The sequence below is a fragment of the Rattus rattus genome, chromosome 9 (genome assembly GCF_011064425.1).
Source record: "Rattus rattus isolate New Zealand chromosome 9, Rrattus_CSIRO_v1, whole genome shotgun sequence".
Lineage (NCBI taxonomy): Eukaryota > Metazoa > Chordata > Mammalia > Rodentia > Muridae > Rattus > Rattus rattus.
The window spans coordinates 14,782,747-14,809,571 of NC_046162.1; the positions used below are offsets into that span (position 1 = coordinate 14,782,747).

Here is a 26,825-nt window from a genome sequence, read left to right on the forward strand (position 1 = left end):
TCTGTGAAACACTGGTATTAGAAAGTGCCCAGGCTTTGGAGAGGCCGGAGCATGTGCTTTGTTCCATGACTATTTCTCTAGTGAAGAATCATTTTGAGGAAGGTGGGGTTATGGCAAGCCCCACACATTTGTAACTGTTTACCTTGCAAAGCTGTGAGTTAGCCTCTGACAGACCAGCAGTCAATGCTGTGCATATTTTGAGGGCAAAGACACTAATTAATTAGTAGTGATCCTAGAATATAGGAACTTGTTCCTTATTTTTATTCAGGCTTATACTTTTCTCTGTTACAAATATTTATTTGAGGAGTGTTCTGCCATGATGCATATGTGAAGGTCAAAGGACAACTTGTAGAAGTTGGTTCTTTTCTTCTCCTCCTGCCTGAACTCCACGGGTTGAGCTCACATTGCCAAGCTTGGCAGTCTTTACCCACTGAGCCACCTTGCCACCCCAATGTCTCCTTTTGTAAGCTAGTTTTACATTGGGAAGCTGTGGAAGTAGTCTAGACACACAGCCAAATGAATGTGTGTAAGACCTTGGGACTTAGCAGCAGGTGAACAGTTGAAAAAACCTGTTAATAACCCTCTTGTGGGAGTTTTAAGACTACAATAGTCTTAACCTATAGGTCTAGTCCCAGTTTAATTTCTTATGAAGCTTGGGAATTTGTAAAGTCACTTATACAATTCAAGGGTCACATTACAATTATGGGGTTAATAACAGAATTTCCAATGGCGATACAGTTGCCTCAATAAACTAAGGAATGCTGATTGAATGCTTAGGGCAGTGTGCCTGGACCACAGGTATTACCCAGTACAGACTAGCTATCACTTGAACATTTGATGACAGAAGTCATATGAAGGTGATCATTGTATGTTAACAATTGTCAAATGCCAAATCTTTTATATGGCATAATCAACTATTACCACCACCACTACAACCGCCATCATCGTCATCATCATCATTACCATCATGGAAAATAGCAAAAGTGATATCCCTCTAAGGATGACTGAAGCCACCCCTGTGCTCAGCCCTCCCCTTGATCACCTCGTGAGAGATGGGCCAGCTCAGACAATAGGCAGTCCTCCCCCATTGCTGATCCATCTTGAGCAGCCCCTCATGCCATTTAAGACATTGCCGTAACTTCATTTTTCCACACTTCATTTTCTCTATTGCCCAGCCTGTGCCATATCAAAGTAAAGGCACTAAAAGAGAAATTTCATAGCTCCTGACCTTCAGTGAGGAATGCCCAGGAGCAAAGGATGAATGAAACATGACAAAGTCTCATGAATTTTTCTAGAAAACCTAACTTTCAATGAAAAATGGGGAGGGGTAGAAGGGTCAAGGGACCAGCCAGAGATAGAAGTCCCAACTGGCGGCAATTGGATTACATCCCGTGGCCCGTGACTCTTTATTAAGACCATCCAAACGAATGTAATATATATTACGCACACATACATATTCAACACACACTTCTACTGCTTAGGAGGGTGGAAGATAATGGAAACGAGGAACAGTTGGCAATAACTTTTCAACACAATTGTGTTCACGGAGCCCTGTGTTGTTTTCTGCATTCCGCAACAATGGGGAAAGGGGAAAGAAATGTCATTCTCTAACCACTAGAAATAAATACTTGTGTTATATTCTGTTCGCTCTGCAATGAATAAAACAGGCATGCGGGTTTATAATATCAATTCGCAGGGCTCTTTCTGCTCCAGTGAGCTGTTACTGAACGGTTCAGAACAAAGCTACAGGCTGATCGGACGCAGGCCCGCTAACAGGGTTGACATTAGGCTCAGCCTGATAAGAACGCATCAGAGGCTTTCTCGTTCTTCAGGCCCTGTGATCACAGCAGCCAGAGACTGAGGGGTCCTGCTGCCCCCCAGAACCTGATCAGAGGCTTGGTCTGCTGATCTACTTATAGCGACAACAGCAGCTCAGCCTTATCAGGCGAGGCTGAGAAGTTGGGGCAATCTGGTGCCGGCAGTGCATTTAAACACGGAGCAAAAGAAAGTAAAGCTTAGGGGTGAGCTTGGGGCACCAAAGAAAAGGAAGAAATGTTCCCCCCAGGGAACACACAATGAGTCCTCTGCAAGCAAGGGAAGACGAGCCTGAATGTGCTCAGTGCTATTCCATAGGCTGGAGTCCTGGGCTAAATACAAAAGAGAAAGTGAGCGGAAGACAAGATTTCACCTCTCTCTGCCTCCTAACTATGGCTGTAATGTGTCCAGCTGACTCATACTCCTGCTGCCATGAGATCCCCAACACCATGAACTCAAACCTATGAGGCAAAACGGACCTTTCTTTCCTTGGGCTTCTTTTGCTAAGCACTCTCTCACAGCAATGAGAAAAATAACGCCTGCAGCCACGGCGTCGGCTAAGCCCAGAGACGGGCTGTATCTGCCAGAGCGTGCAGGGCAGCTGTAGACAGCACACATATGACCCGGCTCAAGCACAATGGCAGTGGCAAACTGCAACTCTCACTACCCATTGAGCCCTGATTAGCTTAGACTATCAAAACCAGCTATTAGACCCTGCTATGTCTATGCCCAGTGAATGTTAACGAGCAATGGGAGAGACTCGGGAGGTGAGAACCGAGACTCTGCAGCAGATCAGATTCGCTCATGAGCTCTCGTGGATATTTATTTATGGGATAATTTCTAGAGGCGCCATGTTTATATCCATTCATCTAGACACAATGACAGTATTAAATGGCTTCCTGTGCTCCTAGAAGACAAATCTTAACTTTTTAAACTTCGAAATGAATATAGTTACACTATTCAAATCTCTGCTTTTATTGGCTCCTATAAATCACCACAGCTGAGCACCATTTATCTCAGTAAATATAGTTGGGGGGAAAAAAAGCCCCAAACAATCTATGCTTACATCAGTTGATTCCAGCACTACTCTTGAAAAGATTGTTGATAAGAATTTATTACTACTGATTCTATAGCAAAGGATGTGTAGGTGCTGACATTAGAACAGTCCACGAGTTCAAATTTTGTGTTAGCATGAGAGGAAATTACCAGCATACACCTGTCTGAAGCAAGGGCTCCCCAACTTTATTTTCCATGAAGAGTTAGAGAGTAGATATCCCAGACACTGCAAGTCTAAGCTTTTTGCCACTATGTAATCCTGCCACCATAACACAAGAACAGCCACCATTTATCTACAAGGAAACATACACAACTGGGTTTCCATAAGACTGTTCAGGAAAAATGTCTGTGTGCCAGCTATGGCCTGAGGGCTAAGTCTGTCCACCTCTGTCCAAGGAGAAAGACCTTCAGTATACTGGACCTTCAGTGAGGAGACAGAATCTGTCAGGGTGTGCAAGGGGCTTTAAAATCAGTGCAGCTGCCATGTTGTCATGGAGCCCATGAATACGCACTGTGCTACCCCGAGGCTTAGCGGGGAAGGGAATGGATCAGCTGTCATGTCCTGCCTGCTCACATATACACTTTACCCTGATTTTGGTTGGATTCTGCATTTGCATTACATAGAATAGTAAATGCACGAAACACAGTATGCATCCTTCCTCCACACAATTCTGGGTATTAGAGTAGAGGCACATGATTAACAATGACCATACAAGCCTGCCATAGTATACATTAGCATTCTTCTTTTCTGGATGGGATTCTCTGCATCAGATAGACGCACAAGCATATATTATGCGTGCGCTGGCCAATGACAATTAAACCCGTTCTCTCCTAGCCAGAGTGGTCTTCATAAAGTAGTTGTACTGGAAGAATAATGCCTTTTGTTTGAAAATGCCCTGGTGAGAATGTGGCTTTTGAGACTTTACTCAGTTCAGGCTCTTGAGAAGGAGGGACACCTGGAGCTATCAGGGTAGGTTGGCAGACAAAAGAGACATAAGGGAGCTTAAGAGCTTGCCAGGACAGAGTCAGAGAGACAGCTGAAACTATGGCAATGGTGACTTTGAAAATGGAGAGGATCCACTCCTCCGCTGACTTCTAGGAGCTGGAGAAGGCAAGACAGAGACTCTTCAAGCTTCTAGAAGCATCCAACTTTATGGATGATTTGATTTTACCCCAGTGATGCCCATTTCATTATTTGGGCAGCTAACCTAGGAGTAAAGCAGGTGTTTTAAGCCAGGATACTTAGGGTACTTTGCAATAGGCTCACGTAGGTACTGCTAAACAAGCTGTGACGTGGTGAGTGGCATTCTCAAACTTGCTTTGAGGGATGCTGCAACTATGAATTCTGGGAAATTTTATTTTCCTCCTAATTCTTTTCCTCTGACTCCTTTAGATATGAGAATCTAAAGTGAATTTGTCCTATTTGTGTGTGTGCACGTGCGTGCATGCCTGTGTGTGTGTGTGTGTGTGTGTGTGTGTGTGTGTGTGTGTGGTCATTCCTCAGGATCCCATCCATTTTAGATTCTGTTTTACATCTATGATTGATTTTCTGTGTCAGGGAGTATACATGCCACAGCACATACACAGAGGTCAGAGGCCAACATGTGGGAGTCACTACTCTCCTTCTACTATGTGAGTTTCATGAATAGAGCTCAAGGGTTCAGGCTTGGTGGCAAGCACCTTTTCTAGATAAGCTCTATTACTAGCCCCTACCTTCTGTCATCCTCTCACTGGGCTAAAGCTTACCAAGTAAGCTAGAATGACTGATCCCAGAGCCACAGTGATCTGGTTATCTCCATGTCCCTGGTGCAGGAAGTAAATGTATGTGTCACCATGCTTGACACATTTTAGGTGGGTTCTGGGACTAGAACTCAAGGTTTTGCATGGCGGGCACTTTGCTGACTGAACTGCTGCATCAGGTTCTATTTTTCCATTTCTAACTTCATAGTCATCCTCTCATACACAGTGAAAAAGAGGGAGAGCAACGCTAGTCCATAAAGGATTATATCTGGTCACAAAACTGGGCTCCCCACTTAGCAGCCAGGTGAGCCCAGGAATGAAAAGCCAGTTTCCTAGTTTTCCTAGTCTATCACATGGTACAGTAATCCTGTCCTTGGTGTTATTCCAGCAAGGAATAGAAACCATGTCGGCAAAGTGCCACCTCTAGGGCTGTGACATGTGGTGCCCCTCACACTTTTCTGAATCTAAGGCAGGCACTGGCTGTGAGTTGTGACCTAGAGGAGTTTTCTAAAGTGACCACAATGTACAAGCTTTATTTTGAAGAACGCAACCATTTCTCAGTATACTTTCTGTCTCTAGAAAGAGGTCCCTCATCTCTCAACACTATTATCACCTAGGCCCATGTCATTCTTGCATGTGGGAATTTGACCCTCGATACTATGTGGTGTTGGGCTGTGTCTGTGACTCTGTGTGGGAAGTGTCGTGAACCACCCTCTCAATCCCACAGTAGTGACCATCCATTCTATTTCTGGAGATATAAGAAATAAGACTTGGGGATACAGACATGAAGCTTCTGAGAACCACAGATCTAGGGCTCTCACCTCATTGCTCCAGATAAAGAATCTGGAAACAGACAGAACAAATAGGCAGCCATTACAAAAGGGAATCCCCAGCCACAAGGTTGTTTCCTCCCAGGCTGTCTTGGAAGGAACACTTCCAGGAAAAGTCAAAGCCTGACCCTGGGTGCAGCTGGGACTTGGGTTAGAGATCTAGATGTATGCACTGGATATGGAAACATATGTGAAGACCCAAATGCACCGCAAAATGTTGATCTGAGATGGCAGGCAGGGGGTAGGCACTTGGAAGCACTTTAACTGTGTGTGAGGGAGGGTTGTTCTCGTCAGCACAACTCGTTTAATCGCCGCCTTCCAAGCAGCTCATGAGTTCCAGAGCAGCTGCAAACATGCTTCGCCTGGAGCCTGGCCCTGCTCAATGTTCTCTGGCAGCACCTGGTGGAACTGAGAAAAAACTGCATGGAGCCTTGGCTTAAGCATCTGCCTCTGCTAGTCTCCTCTCCACTGAGCCTTTCCAACCGCATAGGTTTGCAGCACGGGAGTTGAGCATTAGAGGCCTTGCCTGTGGGCTGGCATCAACACCGTGCTGAACTAATTTCCGCTGTTTTCCAGTTTTACTTTACCAAACAGAAAGCCAAAGCTTCTGTATTGTCAGGAGTTTTCTTCTCGTGAGAAATGGTATTCCTACTGCAGCCTTGCGGGAGATCTTCCTCTAGGCTGTGCCCAGAAAGCTCTCAAGAGTTAGCCAGAAACTTAGCATGACTACTCCAGCTTTAAAAACATACCTTGAAGCTATTACTATATGCAAAATAATATCCTTTGTGGCTTGGCTAGGCAGGCATCCTGACAGCTGCAGACAGGATCATCTCTCTACTCATGGGAGTGGATGGGAGAATCAAAACTCAAATGTCTATTCCCAGAAAATAAAATAAATGCCTTAAAATATCATCCTGGCTTTAAGCTTTCACATAACCCATCACACACTTGGTGAGATGATGCCCATTTGGGGATGGATAGGAAAGAAATGCTCACCCATCTAATCTTTTGCCCAATCGTGACAAGGCAGGAAACTAAAGATTCTAATAACTACACTTGGATTTTTGGTAAAATATTCTCTTAAAATCCACATACTTGATACATATTTTCCAGAGAGACTGCATTGAATGATATCCCAGCATGAGGGAGATGGAGATAGGCAGACACCTGGGGCTCTCCTGGCCAGCCAACCTAGTCTCTTTGGCAAGTTCCAGGCATCAAGAGATCCCATCTCAAAAGGAAAAAAAAACACAAAAGAAAGAGAAGGAGGAGGAGGAGAAGGAGGAGGAGGAGGAGAAGGAGGAGGAGGAGGAGAAGGAGGAGGAGGAGGAGAAGGAGGAGGAGGAGGAGAAGGAGGAGGAGGAAATTGTTGATGGTACTTAAGTATTGAGGGTACATGAAGATGTTCATTGGCCTCCCTGTACATGAATGCACACACGTGCATTTGTGTACACATCACACACACACACACACACACACACACACACACAAATAAATGAGTTACTATAATCAAACTAAAGATAGTAAGTATGTAAAGTGATGTGAATTGTTTCACTACAAATACCAGCACCCAAAGTATGTTGTATATCTTAAACATATGTAATTCCTGTTTCTCAATTATTCTGCAAAGGAAGCCAGGGGGAAAGTAGTCAGTTAATTAAGGGGAAATCCAGTGCAGTTCAGGACAGAATTTTATCATGAATGTGTACTTGCGGGCTCAGTGTTTTCTCCAAAATCACTTTTGCAAATGATCTGTGGGGTTTCTGAAACTGCCCCCAGATCTTCCTACTTCTCTGCTGTCAGATCAAACACTCTTCCTATAGATGAGCCATTCCTGTGGTTATTGCTAACATTCAACGTCTGCCAGACTCATGGGCCACACCTAATACCCACACTGTGTGTCAGTGGCTGTACAATTAGGCTCATCCTGAATGCTGCAGTCAGCAGAGGGGAATCTCAAGCATTCATATGCAACTATATAGACAGCTCTTGAAGCCAAGGATGGTCTTTCAACCATCCATGGTCAAAAGCTTTGAAGTATGCTGTTCCTAGCTATGATCCTAGCAATCTCTATGTAGCTCTGATCCTAGTGAGAAGTTCCCAATTGCAGGAGGATGCAATTGGATTTAAAACTTTTATTTAAGATTTTGTTATGGATGATATTCATTTATATCAAAAGACAATGGCTTCAGCTCACACTATGAAAAATGAATAGTAGAGCTTAGGAACACAGTCTCTTTTCACTTCAAAGGGAAATCATTAACCACCATTTTTAAGATACTTAACCACATCCAAAAACACAGGAGTTATTGCATTACTTACCTTGCAGGTAAGCCCAAGGACAGTGAATTTTTAAATATACTTTGAAAATGTTATTCATATCAGCTAGAGTTCTGAGAGCTAGCAGATAGAGTTTTCAATTTTGACAAAGACCCCATTCTATACCTTGGTTAAACACACTCACACACACACACACACACACACACACACACACACACACACACGCACACACACACACACAGACACACACACACACACACACACACACGCACACACACACACACAGACACACACACACACACACACACACACACACACACACACACACACATACACGGAAGGCAAAAGGCAATCTCAGCCATTATTCCTTGTTAGCCATCCACCTTAATTTTTTTCTGAGATGGGTGTCTAACTGACCTGGAATTTTCTACGTAGGCTAGAGTGGCTAGCCAGCAGGCCACAGGCATCTACCTGATTCCACCTCTCTAGCACTGAAATTGTGAGCATACACCACTACACCTGACTTTTTAGAAAGACTTAAGACTTATGCTAAATGCTTGCTGAACCATAACATTTTTACATACCTTTGTCTGTATCTCCCTGTATCCTCTACTCTTGAAGCAAACTTTAAGAGTCTTTTTTCTGTACTGCATAAATGATAACAACAAGGTCCAAAAAGGGTGAAATAACTTATGTCTCAATTGTTGTCCTCACACAGGGAATGAAAGCTTAGATGCTCCTTCACCCAGAGTCTGGCTTCCAAACTATTTCCAGTTTTCTACATTTTTAACCCATCAATCCACTGCCTGTATACCCACTTATCCTATTAGCTATTTATCACCCTACCTACCTGTTTATATGGTTGCCAACATACTTGCCGTACTTTAAGCCCAGCTTGAGTATTTTGCAGAGAGAAGTCTAGAGCAAGCATGATGTACAAAGCTTCTTGGCTGCAAGAGGACAGTGAGCTACGCATATTAAAAATCTGGAAACCCTATCTTAATACACTTCTGCATAGACCGACTCATTTTGCAGAGAGCAACTGGAATCATACCAATTATTTTGTGATGAAAAATAGATACATTAGTTTAAAAAATATACTAGCACAGTGGGCTATATGTACACACACATACACAGAGGAAGACAAGATGAGAAGGGAGTGGGGCAAGGGTAGACCTGATAGGGGGAAAAGAAAGTAAACATGGTCAAAATACATTATATGTATAGAATTCTTTGTAAAGAGCAACAAAAATACATTTTAGAATTAGTTATCAGACAGCTCAACTCTCCTTGATTTTTCTGATACCATTGCTTCTTTTCTGCATTCAAACAAATTTCTTAGAATGTCCTGGTACTTTATTTCCGACAAACTCTCCCAAATAAACCATGCACATTGCAGGCATCCTACACGTAGATTCTGTGTAGAGAATAGATCTTCTCATCCAGAAGACAAAAATAAGTATGCAAGGTAACGGTGATCCTACCACAATTGATGACTTCTACCAAAATCACATTGGACATCTTAAATCAGTGATTCTTGTTGGTCAATTATATTGCATCAGAGCAGCAAAAGGGAGTAGACCATTAATGAAGGTCTAATCAAGCACATTTCATGCCCAACTGTATCACCAATGACACGCAATTTCATACTTCTGCCCGTTCACAGAACTGCATGTGCAACTCCATTACTGACAGGTCAGCATGGAAGCGGAAAAGACATCATTGTGGGAGGAGCCACTGCAGGCTTGAGGCTTTAGCAACTAAGATCACTCAACACATGACAGAAAGGCCCTTCAGCATCCCTACATGGGGCGTGCACCCGTGACAGCTCAGACACTGAAAACCCATGACAGCACTACCATGTTCTCAGAATGAAAGTCAATTTTTAATTGACTGGATTATTGTAGGGGCGATGCAAGTCCACTGTGCTCAGTGAGGGATTGTTCCACCCCTGGGTCTGTGACTCAATCCAAGTGGAAAACCTGAATGTGCTAAGTATTGGGCTGACTGTGCTCAAGCGAGGGCTGCGAGCAAAACCAGCCCTTCCCACCTTTCCCATTTCAGGGTGTGAGGGGAATGCTTCAAAGACCAAGAGAGGAGTAGAGGGATATCTTAGGGAATAGAAACAATTAACCTCAAATATTAAAAATTAAGACTATTTAAATGCAATGTGAGGTCTTCTGTGTGTATGTTCGTGTATTTGTAAACTTTTCAATATGTTTCTCTTCAGAGAGCATGTGAACATGTCTGTGAGAATCTTAGCAGTTACCTGAAGGATGGGTTCAGTAGGAGGAAAGAGAGGGGAGATTACATAATAAAGCTATTTTAAATGCAGATTCTGGCACTCCGCCCATATTCCCAGAACGAGAAGTCTCTAAAGAAGAAGTTTTGGGGAAGGTAAGGTATGAACAATCCCAGCAAAATGCTTTGCATAAAAAGTGCAAGAACTTCAGGCATCAAGGTTGAAATTCTGAAGTAGCCTTGATGGGTCAGTGGGCAGAAAACACTTGATGTCAATCTGGAAAGGTAAATACAAGAGCAGAACGAAGATCCACTGATTGCATAACTGTGTGCGCACATGTACATACACACAAATAAAAAGTATGTTTTGTAAGGATTCAAGGCATAAACCCTGGTATTGGACATGAAACTTTGTAAGATAGCAATGGTGCCTCTTTCTTGGTTGAGAGACTAAGAAACATGACCTTCTCCTCTAAAGCCTCAGTTTTCCCATCAATCTATAAAGAAGCAAAAACCTTACCCTCCAGGACTGGGTAGGTAAATTTTCAGGAAAGAGTCCATAGTCAATTAGCACCATTCTTAAGACATAGTAAGTACACAGAAAACATGACTACTCCCTATATAATTATGTAATTGTTGGGAAATAATCCACGTCAGACTGATCAGTTCGGTTTTCCAGCTAAGGATGGTTGAGTAGGAAACAGAAGTGGACCTAACAGTGTCTCAGAGTCTTAAGCACAAATTTCCATACTTGTGACTTTATGTGGTAAGAGGGCCTTTACAGACAATGTCAAGTGAAGATCTTGCTATGCTATCACCCTGCACTTGACTACCTAAATCCACTGATGGATCCTGACAAAGCAAAAGGTTACAAGAAAACGTGAGGGGAAGGGCAAGATTTAAACCCAGATCACATAATGCCTGTGTTCTTACAATATGGATCTATTATTTGACTATAAAGGCTGAAAATGGCAGTCACACATATATGCCAGAATTATCCCAGGATACCAAAAGAGCATTGGCATGTCAACATGACTCCATTTAGAAACTACTACCACAGCAGTATTTCTCTATATTGCAAATTACTGCTTTTAATATATTTCCTTCTGTTCACCATTCTTGCTCCTTGGTAGAAACTTTAAAGTCTATAGACTCTGTCGTGTGTGTGTCACATGTGGGTTCCAGTCACTTCCATGGAGATATTTCAACTCATCTCAACACTCAAAGTGCCCTTTACATGACAGATAGAAGGGAGGAATTCTGCTGGATGTCTGAAGCTCCCATAAACTGGTGTTGACAGCCTGGGTCGTACTCCACGGATAAGTGGTCATGAGAAGTCACTTGCACGATGAATGACAAGCTAAATATCCTGTCATTTGAATCACAGCATAAAAACACAGCAGATTCAGGCACAACCCACTCAATTCTATCCTATCAAAACCTTCAAGAACCTCATCCTGGCACTGTATTTGGATGGGATATAAAAAAGGCTATTATTTGCAGATAAGACCTTATACCTTAGTGGATTTTTAAGTAAAATATAAAATTATTATTTGTTTAGTTATTTAAAAGCTAGGAGATTTTTGTTTGTTTATTTTGCAATGGAGGAAACATGCTAGCCCAGCACTCTACGACTGAGTTATACCTGGTCCTAAAAATAACCTTGAGATATCATATTCCTAGTTTTCTCAAGTCAAGTCAGATTTAAGGAAGCCATGCTTGCCCAGTCTCACAGGAAGCTATGTGTTGAGACAGCACCCTGCTATACTGGGAGATGCACTCTTTGCTCTTCAGAAAGAGCTATGCAAAGGGATGCATGTAGCTTGTATGTGTGGCAGGATCATAATGAGAACTCAGGACTCCAGGACTCCAGGACCCTGCACAGTACTAGCAGCTCCAGGTGACTGTATCCTGGGCATCCACCTAACATGTGGATGTTCAGGAAAATGGTAAATAGTGATGAAATGCTTCAAGGTGGGATACTGGCCAAGGGGGCATTAAACAACTCAAGGAGAAAAGAAAGAAGAAAACACAGCTCTACTATAGGTCCTGTACCTCTTGGTGTGGTTCTTCGTAGTGCTCTGTTTCTCAGTGTGACAGTTTAGGGACTGCTCCTGCCCAGGGCCAGAAGCAACAGACACAGACATATGGAGTCACAGGGATGCAGCCTCAGGTTAAAGGCATACAGAGAAGCCAACCTCAAGGACAAAGCTATCTTCCCAGGGAAGACAGCACTCCTCTACTGCTGCTTCTGCCCCCATTATTGGTCAGTGAACAGTCACTCTGTCCCTTTCCCCTCTGGAGGGGATATTACCAAGCCGAGAACATTCATGGGATAAAAACCTACAATTCCTAATAGAAGCCTTCTCTTCATCACGGGAAGTCCCTCCCTCCCTGCCAAGCCCTGTTGACAGATGCTTCAGCACATAATTATCTTAATTTAGGTGTGTATTCTGTGGCAATATTTTGTATAACCCCGGCACCTAATTTCCTCTACTGCAAACATTTATGTAACCATGCCAGCTGATTATTCTGAAGGATGTGGCAAAGAGATGGGAAAATTTCACCCACAGGAAACAAAGACCTAGTCTTTGAGGATAAATATGTACTACAAAATTCATAACTTATTATAGACTACTATTGATATTTCAGGAATGTATTCATCCCTTGGACATATTCACAGAGTGTTTGCTGGTCTATAGACACATCTATTTAATCACTCTACCATATAAGTCTTCCATGCTATATATACAGAAGAGACTGGATACCCTACAATCCCACAGCAAGGCAATAAGCTTTTGTCTCGACTCTTTTTCCCCCTGCTTTAAGCATTCCCCTTAATGAGCTCTGCTTCTTTGTAACTCAAGAGATTTAGTATTCTGTCCAACAAAACAATTTATTGCCCAAAATGTTCCTACCGCAGATAAAATCGTAGCTTCCCCAATACTTCTGGCTTCACAGTTAATACCCTAATGTTTCATTTACAGCTGAACAAAGCGGCTTATCTCCACTAAAAGGGGAATTAGTAGCAAGAAATAATTTCCATCATCTGCTGCGTTTCTAGGTATAGTGGTGACTTCGGGAGACTCGCTTCCATCTGGTGACAGGTATGTTGGGGGCTCTCAGAAAAGAGAGCCGCTCTCTCACCTAGACTTTGTGATTCAAACAATGCAGCTACATAGATCAGGCGAGAGTTAGGTCTTGGCTGTCAGGGGGGAAATCTACATTTAGAAATACGCTGTAGTCAGCAGTTCTTAGCTACAGATTGAGTACTAACTCAGGGGAAAAAAATTGGTTTGAATCAACAAATGTCTCACCCCTCCATCTGCAGAAAACTTATTATATACCTAAAAACACACAACCATAGTCTATTACACTTCCTCAGCACGTACACACACCCACACTGTATTGTGATGGCTATATATTCTCACATGCCTGCATGCAGCCTTATTTATGTGTGCGCAGATATGAAGGCTGCAGGAGATGAAGAAGGAGGATGGGAGAAAAAGATGACTATTGAAAGACGGGGAAGCAGAGAAACAAGATGAGTCTGTGACTTATTTACAGAGGAAGGAGAATCCTGTGACTAGTACTCCTGAGAATTACAAGGGGAAACTCAGTGTCTTACAGTCCCCATCAAACCCTTCACATGAAAGCCTGGTGGTGACCACCCAAAATACTTAATATGTAAACTGATAATAGGACCTAAAGGACCTAAACACTGGACTGACCCACACTTGAGAGAGACAGATAGGCCATGATGCGAGTCATCTAAGAGATGTAAACATAATTGTGAGAACGACTAGAAACGATTAGGTGACTTCTCTGTACATCTGTAAGCATGCTAATCTCCCTCCATAGCACGACTTAGCAGGAAGTCTAAACAGATCCTCTGATCCTTATGGAGCGCAAGGTCTACTCTAAGATCTTATAAGAAGAGGAAGGAAATGGAAATGATGGTATGGGACAAAATGCCATTGGGAAACGCAAACAGAAAGACTGTGTATAACACAATCTCTCTATATTCAAATATTAATTAGCCTAGAGCTCCTTAAAGTTGGGAACTCAACAGTAGCCTCAGCTGCTAACTGGGGTAAGTGTTGGCTACTAACCCTTCACAACCTGAATTCCCCGAGGAGCTCAATATGACCGATGGCCTCAGCTAGGGTCACATAGATTGAGAGTAGGGTAGAAAGCTATGTGGTTACTATGTCTGTCTCGGTGCACAATGTGGCCAGAGAGAGTGAGAGAAGGAGCCAGACTGTGACTCTGGATGAAGCCATCTTGGGCACAATGATTCCCACAGGGCCATCCCAAAGCCTCATTTCCACATACTGTCCTTTCGCTATCTCCCTGCTCTACCCCAATGCATGGTCTATAATCTCACACGTCCTTCCAATAAATTAACTATATAAAAATGACATCCTTTTTTGGGACTAAAAACATGACCTAAAAGAAAAAAACCACATATGATCCTATATGAAGAGGATACCCAAATGAATTTATTCATGTCACTATTATTATAATTTGGTTGCAATGAATTTCCCTAGAAAACTGGCTAACAGGCATCCAGGGATGAGTAAAAAGTACCACATCACTTTCAAACCAAAGACTCTATCTTCCTGGATCTGTGTACAGAAACTAAATGTCAAGAATGGATTTAGATCCCACAGAATTTTCAAATTTCCTCTATTCTCACATATCCTTTTTAATGTCGCAACCATGAATATTTGTGAGAAGACATGTCCCAGAAAGTGACAGCAAAGTGATATAGCTATGCAACAAAAAGAAGAGCATTCAAACCCTTGTGACCAGCCATGACCGAGTCATCAAAGTGAACTCTAGTGTTTGAATTAACTTCGAATCAACAAGGTTCTTTAGAAGTATGTCGGGAGTTGAGCGTCACCCAAGTGCTACTTAGAATGAGCTGTAGAGCATCAAAAGAACGTGGTTACAGAGGACTCCAGAGTGAGGCAGGGATCTTCAAATATCCTCAGAAGGTGAACAAGTAACTAAGAACACATTGGGGTCACCTCTGCTTTTGACTCTCAGTACTTCTCCAAATCACAATTTGTCATTGGTTCATAAAGGGTATGTTATCTTTATTCACCATTTGTGTAGTGCTTATTGTGACCTGAGCCCTTCCTGATGACCAAGACAGATGCAATGTATTTCCTCAAATAGCTGATACTCCAAAACCTAGCAGGCATTGTTCAAATAAAAATATGCATTTCATTATAGTTCTGCAAATGCTTTGACAGTGAACAAAAAAGTACAAACCAGGAAAGCTAGAAGAGGAACTAGCCTGACTTTCAGGGGTCAGGAAAGGTTCCCCTGGACAGTTTCTACAGCCAGAATTGTAAGCATGATGATACAGGAACTATGTGTACAAGCATGATAAAATACTTCTGATCATGGGAAAATGCTATGCAATCCTCGCCAACCAAGGAGAAAACAATGCAAGATTTAAACCCAGACAGAATTTCAGTTTAACCTGGGAGCTGCAGTAGGAAATGAACAAGGGATATACTAGATTGCTAAGGACAGAAGGAATGGAAAGTCTCAGAGTGCTGCTATTCCAAGGGCATCAAAACAGCAAGAAGGGACCTTCAGTGTTAATGGAGGACAAAAGAGAGAGATAGTTCAAGGGGTAGGGATTGTTCAAGTCCCTATCTTTGTCCCTTTTATCAGAAATTTCAGTCTATCCTAAAGAACAGATATCCTGACATGACGGTCATATAACTCTTTCCTTCTTTCTTTCCTCCTTCTTTCCTTCCCTCCTTCCCTCCTGCTCCGTCTTCTTTCATCATTCACTCACTCATATACTTATATACCCATTCCATTGTTGTCAGAAGCACATTGTGTACAAGGCAAGTAGGTCCTGGGGAGGGAATGGGCTAGGGTTACAGAGAACATGGTCATAAAATGAACATCAAAGGGTGTAGAGTTGAAATGATGGTACAAGCTAAAGATCAACACATTTGAGGGCAGGTAATAATAGAGTAGGGTTACTTGATCTGTCCAGGAGAGTGGAGGCATATTTTCTTGGAAAGGGCAGAAGAGAGTGGTTTGAAAACATCGGTCAGCACCAACTCAGCATAGAAGGTAACAAGGTAAGTTGGGGAATATGGGAGAACTTCCAGAGTATGAAAGAACATTTAATCTTAGGTAGAGTATCCTTAGGCTCCCCAATAACTGAGAACATCTTCTCTGCATCTTTTTCAGAGTTTTCTATCCCAAACAAGGACAAACGACCCAAAAGTGAACTTAAAGGGAAACCGGCAAGTGGTATTCTCAGGGAAACTGGCCTAGAAGACAAATGCCGAGGATCAAGACTCAGGTGGCATGGAGGTGGGGCCCCCATGTGCAGGGGATGGTTCCTGGGCATGCTGCCCAACCTCAGGACAGACTGACTTTCACAAATTTAGTTCAAAAGGCCATGCAAGGATAGGAGGCATGTTCTCCAGGACAAGAAGAGAGGAATCAGCCAAACGAGGGGTCCTGTGGAGCGAATTCCAAAAAGGGCTATCTATGCAATCCAAGTCTCTCTAAAAGACTTCTGTTCCAAGCCTCGTACTTGAGACAGATAGGAAAAAGAAATTCTCCTCTCTGGAACTTTTTGTACTATATGTGTAATTTTCTGACGTTGCTGACTCCCCTCGTCCCTGGGGCATACAAATCCCAGCAAACAACCTGATTGTTGGAATCTGTCTTCCCTTAAGCACACACGTATTCTTATAAACTGAGAGAAAATGGTCTCCTTGTGAGCTATTGAAACAAACGAACATCAAAAAAAATGTAACAAATCTCTAAATGCATTGCCAGTTCTTAGAACTACTAATTCCCCTTTAAAGAGACAGTGTATCGATTCTTTTCATCAAAAGCTGCCAAATTTGTAAATTCACCATCCAGGAGACAATCCAAAAGCAATTTATTGTCTAGTGGTAATGCAGAATGAGGCACCTTGCTCTTGCATAATCTTCCTGACACTCAACAATATTTCAAACTCCCTTTCTCATTAAATCTTTACAATCTAGGGAAGAAGATATTCTTTTTTTTTTAATTTACTTAGGTTTCTCCCAGAAGTAGTGGGAATACTACCACTGTGCAAGCACTAATCTGAGCTGATTTCTCAGTTTACTGAGATACTCGGGTTAATCGTGAAGCTACATTTCAGTTAACCAATTAGGAAAAACAAAAATGTAGAAGGCATGTACATAGGCCAGCATCCAGATACATTCCAATTTCCCCACAAAGACACAGTGATATTTGTCTAAGGAAGGTCCCAAATGTCACAGATATTGATAGAGAGGACTCTATCTGAGGGGCTCTTAAAATCCAACCAGACCAGGAACATAAGACCTGTCTTTTCTGTCTCCATTCCATACTGGATCAGTGGGCTACTCATTACATCATGAAAATGACCATCTTGCAATGAGAGAAACAGGAATAAGTTGTACTCGACCTTCCTTTAAAGCAATGGGAATGACTTTTAAGTCACATTTAAATTGAAATAAAAGTAATCCCCCCAAAAGGACACCCTGTCTTTCTTCTTTTGTCGGTTGGCCTTTGTTGTAAAGCCAAGATTGGGCTAGCCAAGTGTTGTGTTAGTACTTAAGATGGATGCATTGTCTCTGTGCAATGAAGCCAGCAAAAGAGAGTTGAAAGTAAAATGTCAAAGATCACAGGGCCACAAAATAAACACATGAAAATGGCCAGGGGTGGAACAGAGAGCTCTTATAGTGGTGGGAGGGCCCCATGTGTCTTCAAGAAATTATGCGATCACTAAGTTTTCTCAACTATAAAGTGGGGGCAGTGATGGACACCTTATAAGATCACTTCTATCCTCTTAGCAGAAAGCCACCTGAAATTCAGTCCTGGACATAACAGCCCCTGAGCAGACCTGTTCTGAGACCTGTTCGTTTCCTTTTGTTCATCTACCCCACACACGTCTCATGTCTATACCCCCTCTCCTATCACGGCCTGCATGTTGCTTTTATTGTTCTGCATCACGTTTGACATGCAATGCTGCTGGGAAGAGCCACCACACTGATTTCATCACTTCCAGGCATAAAGTCAACCAACAGTATAAAGGATGTCTGCCCACAGTGGGTCGAGCTTCTTCGTCAGGAGCCATTTCTGGAGCAATGAACCCTCACAACCACGACAAGAAAGGGTTCGTTTTGAATTATCAAGTTTCAAGAACTCCAAAAAAAAAAAAAAAGATTTTGAGAAGAGAGAAAGGGAGGCAGTGGATATGGAAGAGGAATGTATGCTTTTCCACTCACATTTCAGGCCAACAGGAATCGCCATGCTGGAAAGAATCCAGGGAGTGTGCTAGCTGCTCGGAAGGGAAGATGGGAGGTTGTGAGGGCAGCATGGTAGAGAGCTTGCAGGAGAACGTGGTGACGGGATTATTATTCATGAGTTGATCATTCAGTGGACCAATCCATTTACTCATTAATGACAAACAGAAAGTATATTTTGAGCAAAGATCATACTTCCTCCTCCCCTTCAGGATACTCTTCCTTCCTTCCAAATCTAAAAGGAAGACAAATGGAAGCACGAGGGGCTATCAGAACTATCTTGTGAGTCTGACTCCATTGGTCTAGAGTTCAACTAAGAGCCCGATTTGATTTTAACAAACTTCCTTGGTGTAACTCTGTATCTATACTTGCAAAGATTTTGTTTAGGGGACAAAGAAATGGTGGAACATAGGCTCCGTATTTTATACATAAAGGTCAGACGATGGAGGGGGTATGCTAAACTGAACAGTGTCCCCATCATGATCTGTGATGTCAAAATCTTCCCCTCTCTCCCATGACTTACTTTGTGAATTTACATAAATCATCTAACCTTCCATTCCTGAAAACCATGAGGCATGATTCCCAGAGTTTCTCTTAGCATGGATATTGAAATTTCTGGAAAGGTCCCCTGTTAATTGTGTGCAAATTTCAGAGAACATCAGAAAATGCTTACAATAGCTAGTTGTGGGCAACGCAAGGCCTTAAAGGCTCAAACTACAACAGCAAAGTGTCATGCTCATAGCATCACCCAGCACAGCCAGCCTGACTACCGCATTCTTTAGCTGGACACTCCTTTTAAAAGGAAAAACTGGGATAAGGTTGTGGTAGGGCTTTTTTTGTTTTTTGGTTTGTTTGTTTGCTTTTCATCTTTCCATTTTTCCTTCTCTCTTTGTTTACCTCCTCACACATTCCCAACAGGCCAGGCCTGAAAGGATGCTCACATCAGCATCTCTTTCTTTCACTGTGGTGTGGGTGAAATCAGAAGGCAGGTGTACTGGGGTAAGGCTCAAGGTTCCTTGTTTGATCTTTAGCTCCTCACTGTCAACTACAAATCCACACACAAAGACAAGAATTATGGCATAGCCAGAACAGCCCTACTTTGGCAGTAGTGTAAAACACTGAAGTTTCTGGAACAGGGGACAGGTTCCTTGTATTGGATCAAGAATATACAAAGGACTTTGTTCTATGACCTGACTGATCTATGGTGTGTGTATGTGTAGTTGTGTATATGTGTATGTTTGTATATATTTGTGAATATGTGTTGGTATGTTAGTGTGTATCTGTGTGCATATATGTGTAAAATTTTATTTGTGTATATGTTTCTATAAACAGTCTATTCATGTTTGTCTGTGTTTATACTTGTGTGTATGTATGTGTCTGTATGCTTCTTTGGTATATATATGTACATTTATGCTTGTGTCTGAATGTAGGCATATATCTTGGTGCATGTGTATATGTACATGTGTGTGTACCTGTGACTGCATATATGTTTGTGTACTTCTATGTGCCTATGTCAATACTGATATTTATTTTAGCTGTATATTACACATATTTTATTGTGTCTATGTATGCTTATATATGTGCAGGTGCACATGTGTGTTGGTATATGCATATATGAGAGCATGTGTGTGTGTGCGTGTGTGCGTGTGCGTGTGTGTGTGTGTGTGTGTGTGTGTGTGTGTGTGTGTGTGTGTGTGTCTAGATCAGACATCACCCTGAGTTGCTTCATTAGTAGCTATTTGCCTTATTTTTTGGTACAGGGTCTCTCACTGGCCTAGGACCCTCTCAGTATGTGAGGAGGCTGACCAGGAGGTTTTAGGGATCTGCCTGCCTCTACCCACTCTGTGCTTGCATTTCGACCATGTATGTGTGTGCTACCACACCCGCCCTTGTGTACAAAGTTCTGCGGATTGAACTCGGGTACTTTTGCTTGCAAGTCAAGTGCTTTACCAACTGAGCTATCTCTCTAGCCCTGAGATATGTTTTATAAGACATGAATTGCATCTCAATATTTGAGTAAGTTTAATATATTGAATGGAAACCAAGTTAAATCTAGATTGGTAGAAAAATATTATCCCTACACTTCTTTATCATTTAGTTACACGATCTAAGTACTCGAGTGGGTCAGGCTTTCATCACATAGAGGGAAAGAGATTGGGAGAGATGGGCCCAGAATGTCAGGAAACATATTTCCTGGAACTAAAAGACAGGTTGCAAGTTGACAAATTTATTTGGCACCTTGTCTCTATCCAGCAGAAAATGCATATGATTCTAGAGGTTACGTCAGGGTCAAGGGTCCTTGACCCCATGTACTCAGAGTGATTTCCTTCTCATTGCTGCCATCAGCATCGTTTCCTCCCCTGAGGGATCTTGTTCTGTCTCAGCAAAGACATGCATGTCTCTTACAAATGCCTGTGGCTACTGCAGTTTTCTAATAAGCTTCTTTTTGCACCAAACAAGAAACTGAACCGAAACCACTTGCTAAACCCAGAAAGTTAGCTAATAGGAGCTAGTGAAAGACCAACGTGAGTGCTGCCCCTTTTTTTTCTTGCAAATGCCAAAGAAAATTCCCTCTTCCTTAGGCATCCCTGGCCTTGTTCACCATTATGTCACGTCTAATGAATAGCTCATTGGGTCGGTGTTCCTTCCCTTCTCTTCACCATGGAGACCTTTGCAGGGAGATGTCTAAGGACAAATATCTAAACTAAGCTTACTTGATGTAGGCAGCTCACAGCCCCTTGACGTAATTGCATTACACGTCTGTAAGAAGCAGCAATTTACTCTGAAGTGGTACTCGGGCTGCATTCCTCTTGGCTTCTCCTGCAAAGCACTTGGGCTAAATTTCTCTTTAATGTATGCTGGCTTTGGAAGCTAAGTATAAATAGCGGGATGTGTATTAACATTTTAATTATGTGGCCATCCTCTGTTGGAAAATGAATCTGAAATGGACACAGACTTTCACTCTTTTAACGATGAAAAACACTTTATTTTTTGCCATCTTGTGCATTTTTCCGTCTGTTTAGATGTGTGTATCTGTGCCAGCCTGGAGCCTGAAAATGTAACCAATTCTGTAAGTTTCCTCCTCCACCTTATCTTCCTAATGTTGTCAGTATTTAATAAGTGCTAACAAGACACCAGCTACTTTCATTTAATTAAAGCCATATATCATTTTTAATAATTAGTCATAATTAAGGTGAATCATTAGCTAAGAAAGATAGGAAAAATATATATCCCAGATAAAGCTGAATGTTACATTTTGAAAAGTCCAAAATAAACTCTTGAGGGCTATGCCTAGTTTTAAGTATGATATAATTTATAGAATGAAATAAATCTAGGGTGTTAAAATATTTAGTGGGGCTGAGAATAATGAGTGGAGATAGAATTAGTTTAATTAGTTTACTGCAATGGAGTCTCCCAGTAGCTAAGTGTGATATATTGGCTTTTGTCACTAGAAATAAAAAAGAGGTAATTAGTCCATGCTCAAATATATTGTTTTCTCAGAATAGGCTGCGTTTTATTTTAGGCACTAACCCAGAACTAACATTGAAAACTGATTTACAAATTCGCAAAGAAAAGATCATCCTTCGGATAATTTAAGAGTCTCCATTATTTGTAATCTGTGGTTCTTAAAGTAGGAGGGTACCAGAAAATGCAGAAGCCACAGGCGCCTCGAATGTCACAATGGCAAGGGAAGGGCAACTGGCCTCTAGACAGTGAAGGTAAAGACCAGAGGCGGTGAAACCATCCATTAATGCACCCACCAGCCTCTCACAGTTTACCCACCCCGGAGCATCTAGAAGTGCCAAGATGGTAGGAAGAGCCTCTGTAAGGTGCTGAACCCCCACTGAGTGTCCCTGCTGGTTCTTGGAGAGGAAGAGGGTACCACCATGGTTTGTAAGACTCCCATTTCACATTAAATTGTATGCATAGTTTCTCCCTACATACAGAAGAAACTTAAATAGAAAGAAAAGTAGCCCCTCCAAAGAGGTGTCACAAGGAAAACACGTGACTGACGACAAAACTGGCATCCTTTGCTCACAGTGCATCCATGCAACAGGATGCCGTGGCGTGATGCCCTGGGAGGAAGAAATAAGCAGAAGTTGCAGAGATGGATCAATGGAAAAGAGCACAAGCAGGCGGCAGCTCTTGCAGAGAAGCTAGGTTGGGTACCCAGCACCATCATGGTGGCTCAGAAGCTTCTGTAACTCCACTTGCAAGGGTTTCAGTGGCCCCTTCTGGGCTCCGTGCGCACCAGAAATACATGTAGTGCATATGCGAACCATCAAAACACACGTGTGTAATGAAAAATATATCTTTCGAAAAGCAAACAAAAATGAGTTTAAGCTTAGCTGTGTGGAATACACCTTTATAAGCTAAACAGAGAAGAGACACATGAATTACAGTGTTTATTTGTACTTTGTGATGTCATGTTGTTAAAAAGAATTCAATTAGGAATTTGACAAACAAAGAGTCGGAATTTTGCTTATGGATTTAAAGAGTTCTATTTCTAACATCAACCTTTTTTTCTAATTGTTTGCTGTATTTTACACTGTTCTCCATGTACCTAACAAAATAGTACTATGAGCTGAGAAGGTGAAGTAAGAACGAGCTTGGAGAGTCAGAAACCACACAAATTTGCACTTGAATTTGGCTTTGAAAGGGAAGACTTTAGCACTTTGATGGGAACTCTATGTCGGAGCTCCATGTAAGGTACACAGAAGAAAGGTCAGATAACAAGACCTGTGTCCAGTCAGCCCTTGTGAAGCCAGGACTTGTTTGACCCACACTATCTCAGCATATCATGAACTATGACTTACCTCTTAAATACTCAAATAGAGAAAATATATTTAAAAAAAGTCTTTTCAAGTTCAAAAGATTATTGGATATACCCGCCTTTATCTACTGGAAAATCATAGAAATTCAAAACTTCACATTCAGAAATCTTGTTCTTTCTGCTTCCTCACCACATGTATGCACAGACACTTATAAAACCTCTGAGTCTTGATCGCCACTGAATTTTTAGAGAGTCTGGCAGGAGAGGGGAGCCTCTGGTCCCAATGAATCGAAATGGTTGTATTATGCATTTTAGCTTTTATTACAGTTATTTTCCTGATAGAGAATAGAACATTTGGGGTGCTGTACTAGCAAAAGAAAAATCCCAGCTGCCCAGTGATGGTATGACCTGGAACTGTAGCATTAGGCTCAGAGGCAGCATGCGGTTTTGCAAAGAACATTTTCTGTTTGTTTTTGCTCTTGTTATTCCTTTAAACATACCTGCCCATCAGCAGGGGAACAGAGCTTGAACAAATCATAGGGCCCAGCGAGATGACTACGATGTGGATGAAATTAATATGAAGTAGATAATCTGTATGTTCTGACAATGAAGGATTGATAAGCACATCATTTTAAGTGGCAGCACAAAATCACAGGTATCATATTGTGTTTATATCTAAATATGATTATTATAAATTTGTTCAGTACAGATCTGGAAACATCTACTAATAATCACTAAGGATGGGGAACAGAAGACCTAAGATTTATTTTTACTTTGTTATTCTGTGTTGTAAATATGGTGGTGGCAGTTGTTCATGAATTAATTTCATATATCAAGTTGTAGGAATACTGAAATATCTACAAGAAAGCACAAACTGACAGACATCGCCCAACTTCAGGAATAAAATGTTTTTGTGTAACTGAACTCTGGCCCTGAGATGTTACTAAATCAACTCTCTGTCCCCTACTCTTTAAGTAGTGGTCTTGTGACACCCAGGCTTGACTTGAGCTTTAAATGTGGGCTGAGGTGCACTGATCTTGGATGTCTCTACCTTTCTCAATGCTGGATGACAGTTGTGAACTGCTGCTGTGTGTCTAGCTATATGTGGTGCTGTGGGTGAGGCCCAGGTCTTTGTGTACCAGGGTTTCATGTTTCAAGGAGAGGCCAGCACTTTGCCAATCTATCTTTTCTTTGCCCCCATTATATGAAAATCACACATCTGTGCATCTTGTTCAAAGCATTGAAGACAAAAGTCTGAGCAAATTTTCTTTCCTACCTTCCATCATTAACTCCAAAGTCCCATCAGATTGGCAAAAGCCATTTTCCCCTCTCCTCTGTAGCTATAATTTACAACTTCCTCTGTTTTATGGTATCCCACTGCACACAAGGATTCTCTTTTACAATTGAGGTTTTTTATTTTTTTTTAAAAAAAATGATCAACTACATGCTTTTATCATTTTAAGAGAGAGTTTAAATAAAAAAGAAATGTTGACAGGGAAGGACACTGCTGTCAACAAAGCTCCCCCATTCCACAGTAAACTGTGACAGTGAACCCTCACCCCACCCACCTCAGCTCTTTTCCCTTCCAAGCATTTTTCTCAGTCCAAGGAGAACACAACAACAGTGGCGTACTACTGTTGGCAGCAAAAACAATATTGACTTCCATTTGTTGCGTGCTTCTGGTGTCAGAGCTAAGCTACAGTGCCGTAAGAGTGATGATATTCCCACTTCATATGTGGACCTCTGGATTGCAGAGGAAGTGCCAGCCTCACGCTCTGACAATGACAGTCCTGGTGAGGGTGACTTTCTGAAGTCTGTTTGTTGCTTGGCTGGGTCTAGACATGAGATAGCATGCACCTGCATAAGTCTGTTCCCTTGACAGTTGACACAATTCCTACAGGTTTGGAAGGTCATTCGTGTCCTATAAAAGAAATATTCCAATACTACTCTAGCAACCTGTTCAATGCAAGGTGTAAAGACAGAATCTTAGAAAAATAAGAGCCAAGATCTCCCCAAGAAATGGAGGATGCCTACAAAACCAATGGCCATTGGAGGGTGGTCAACATTGAACCTTCGCAAGCATGCTTCCCAAAGATGGAAGATAGAAAAGGGTACTGTGGTACAGATAAAATGTATGCCCGTCGTGCAGTCACTGCTGACTAGGTACAAATGGCAAACACCTGGAAAGTCCACTGAACGAGCTGGTTACAAACTACCAGCCAGTACAGGAGGCTTCAACAAGCAGCAGCTCCGGGGTAAACTTGCACTTGCTTGACCTTGCTATCCCTTACCTGGCTTAAAAATATTCCAATGACGTGAGCAGTTAACACCTGGTGTTAGAGAAACATGTCTGCATTCTCTGAGCCCTAGAACCTGAAAATCACATGCTATCTTTGCCTCACCTCTGCATTTCCCTTTTTCCCTCAGAGACAAAGGGCAAGACTGTGATTGAAAATCAACACTTGACACATGACATAGCTTCCCAGTCATTAAACACAGGTGCCAGACTCCTTCCATGATCTGACCACCAATACCCACCTTGTACACATCAATGGACACCTTCTATTTTCTTTTCTTTATTCTCTATATCACAAAAAACACATTCTGGCCACCTAAGCTGCCTTCTGTCTCCTTCAGGCATATCAGGTGTGTTTCCTCTTTGGAGACTTTGTGCATTCTGTGGTCTCCTCTGCGTGGCCAGTGGTGGTCTACTCCACTCCTTTCTCATCTGAGCTCTCCCCTTCTTAGATGGTCTCTGAATCTAAACCAGAACACCAACATTCTCCTTTTACTCCATCCTCTGGTAACTGTCTTTCCACTATGCCTGTCACTCTGGGTCTCAGCTCATTTACCTCTGTTCCTCTACCACAACATGGGTGAGTGGGCACCCATGCGTCTCATCCACTCGTTTAACTCTGGCACAGTTCTCAGCTCTTGGGAAGTTTCTTGATTCATATCTGTAGAACGAATTAATGACTGCTGTCACAAACAAAGAAATCTCTTCAAAATCTCTTTGGGCCTCCAAGTCCGACCTTGAAAGAAGACTGTCACATGACTGAGGGTGTGGCTCAGGGTGAGAATGCTTATCTAGCTTGCACAAACACTTGTGCACCGACTCTCAGCACCACATTAAGCCAGAGGGAGGGGAAGGGTTGCTAGACTGTAATTACAGCCCTGAGGATACAGAATTATAAGGATTAGAAAATCAAAGTCATCCATGGCTACATAGTTCAAGACCAACCTGGACTCTATGAGACCTGTCTTAAAACCAGAAAAAGGAAATCAAAAGGAAAAAAAGAAAAATAACCATGGTCAATTGGAATACATTTTTCCTGCTCTGAAAATACTGATTCCACAGCCCCAAAGATCCCATTCTCCTCAGGTGGTTATTACAATATCTTTTCCTGAATGATTGACAGACATGTACAGCTGCCATAGTCCATATATCTTAATGACACAATGATTCTTCAGAAACTCTATTCGTGAGTCATCTATAGTGGCATGCATAGCATGCAGATAGGCCTAATTCCTATGAACAGGATGACTGCTGGTTTTTCTTCAGCAGACAAATGCATGCTGCCAGCACCCTTTGGTGAGGCTGGCACCTTGTGTCGCTCTGTGATTTACCCGAAGAAGCTTTGGAAGCTTTGGAGGTAACTGATACTATGTTAACGCTTTTTCCATTAACATGTATTCCATGAGCAGGAGAGAATACAGTGAAAATAATCTATGATAAAAATTGTGTGTCTGTGTGCATATGCATGTACGTGTACACGTATGTGT

At 42.1% G+C, this 26,825-nt stretch overlaps 1 protein-coding gene across 20 annotated transcripts in view; it reads right to left on the minus strand.

Moving 5' to 3' along the window:
• Rbfox1 (RNA binding fox-1 homolog 1) overlaps positions 1-26,825 on the minus strand; it is a 1,521,216-nt gene that overhangs the window by 267,614 nt on the left and 1,226,777 nt on the right. The gene's annotated exons all lie outside the window — the stretch shown is intronic.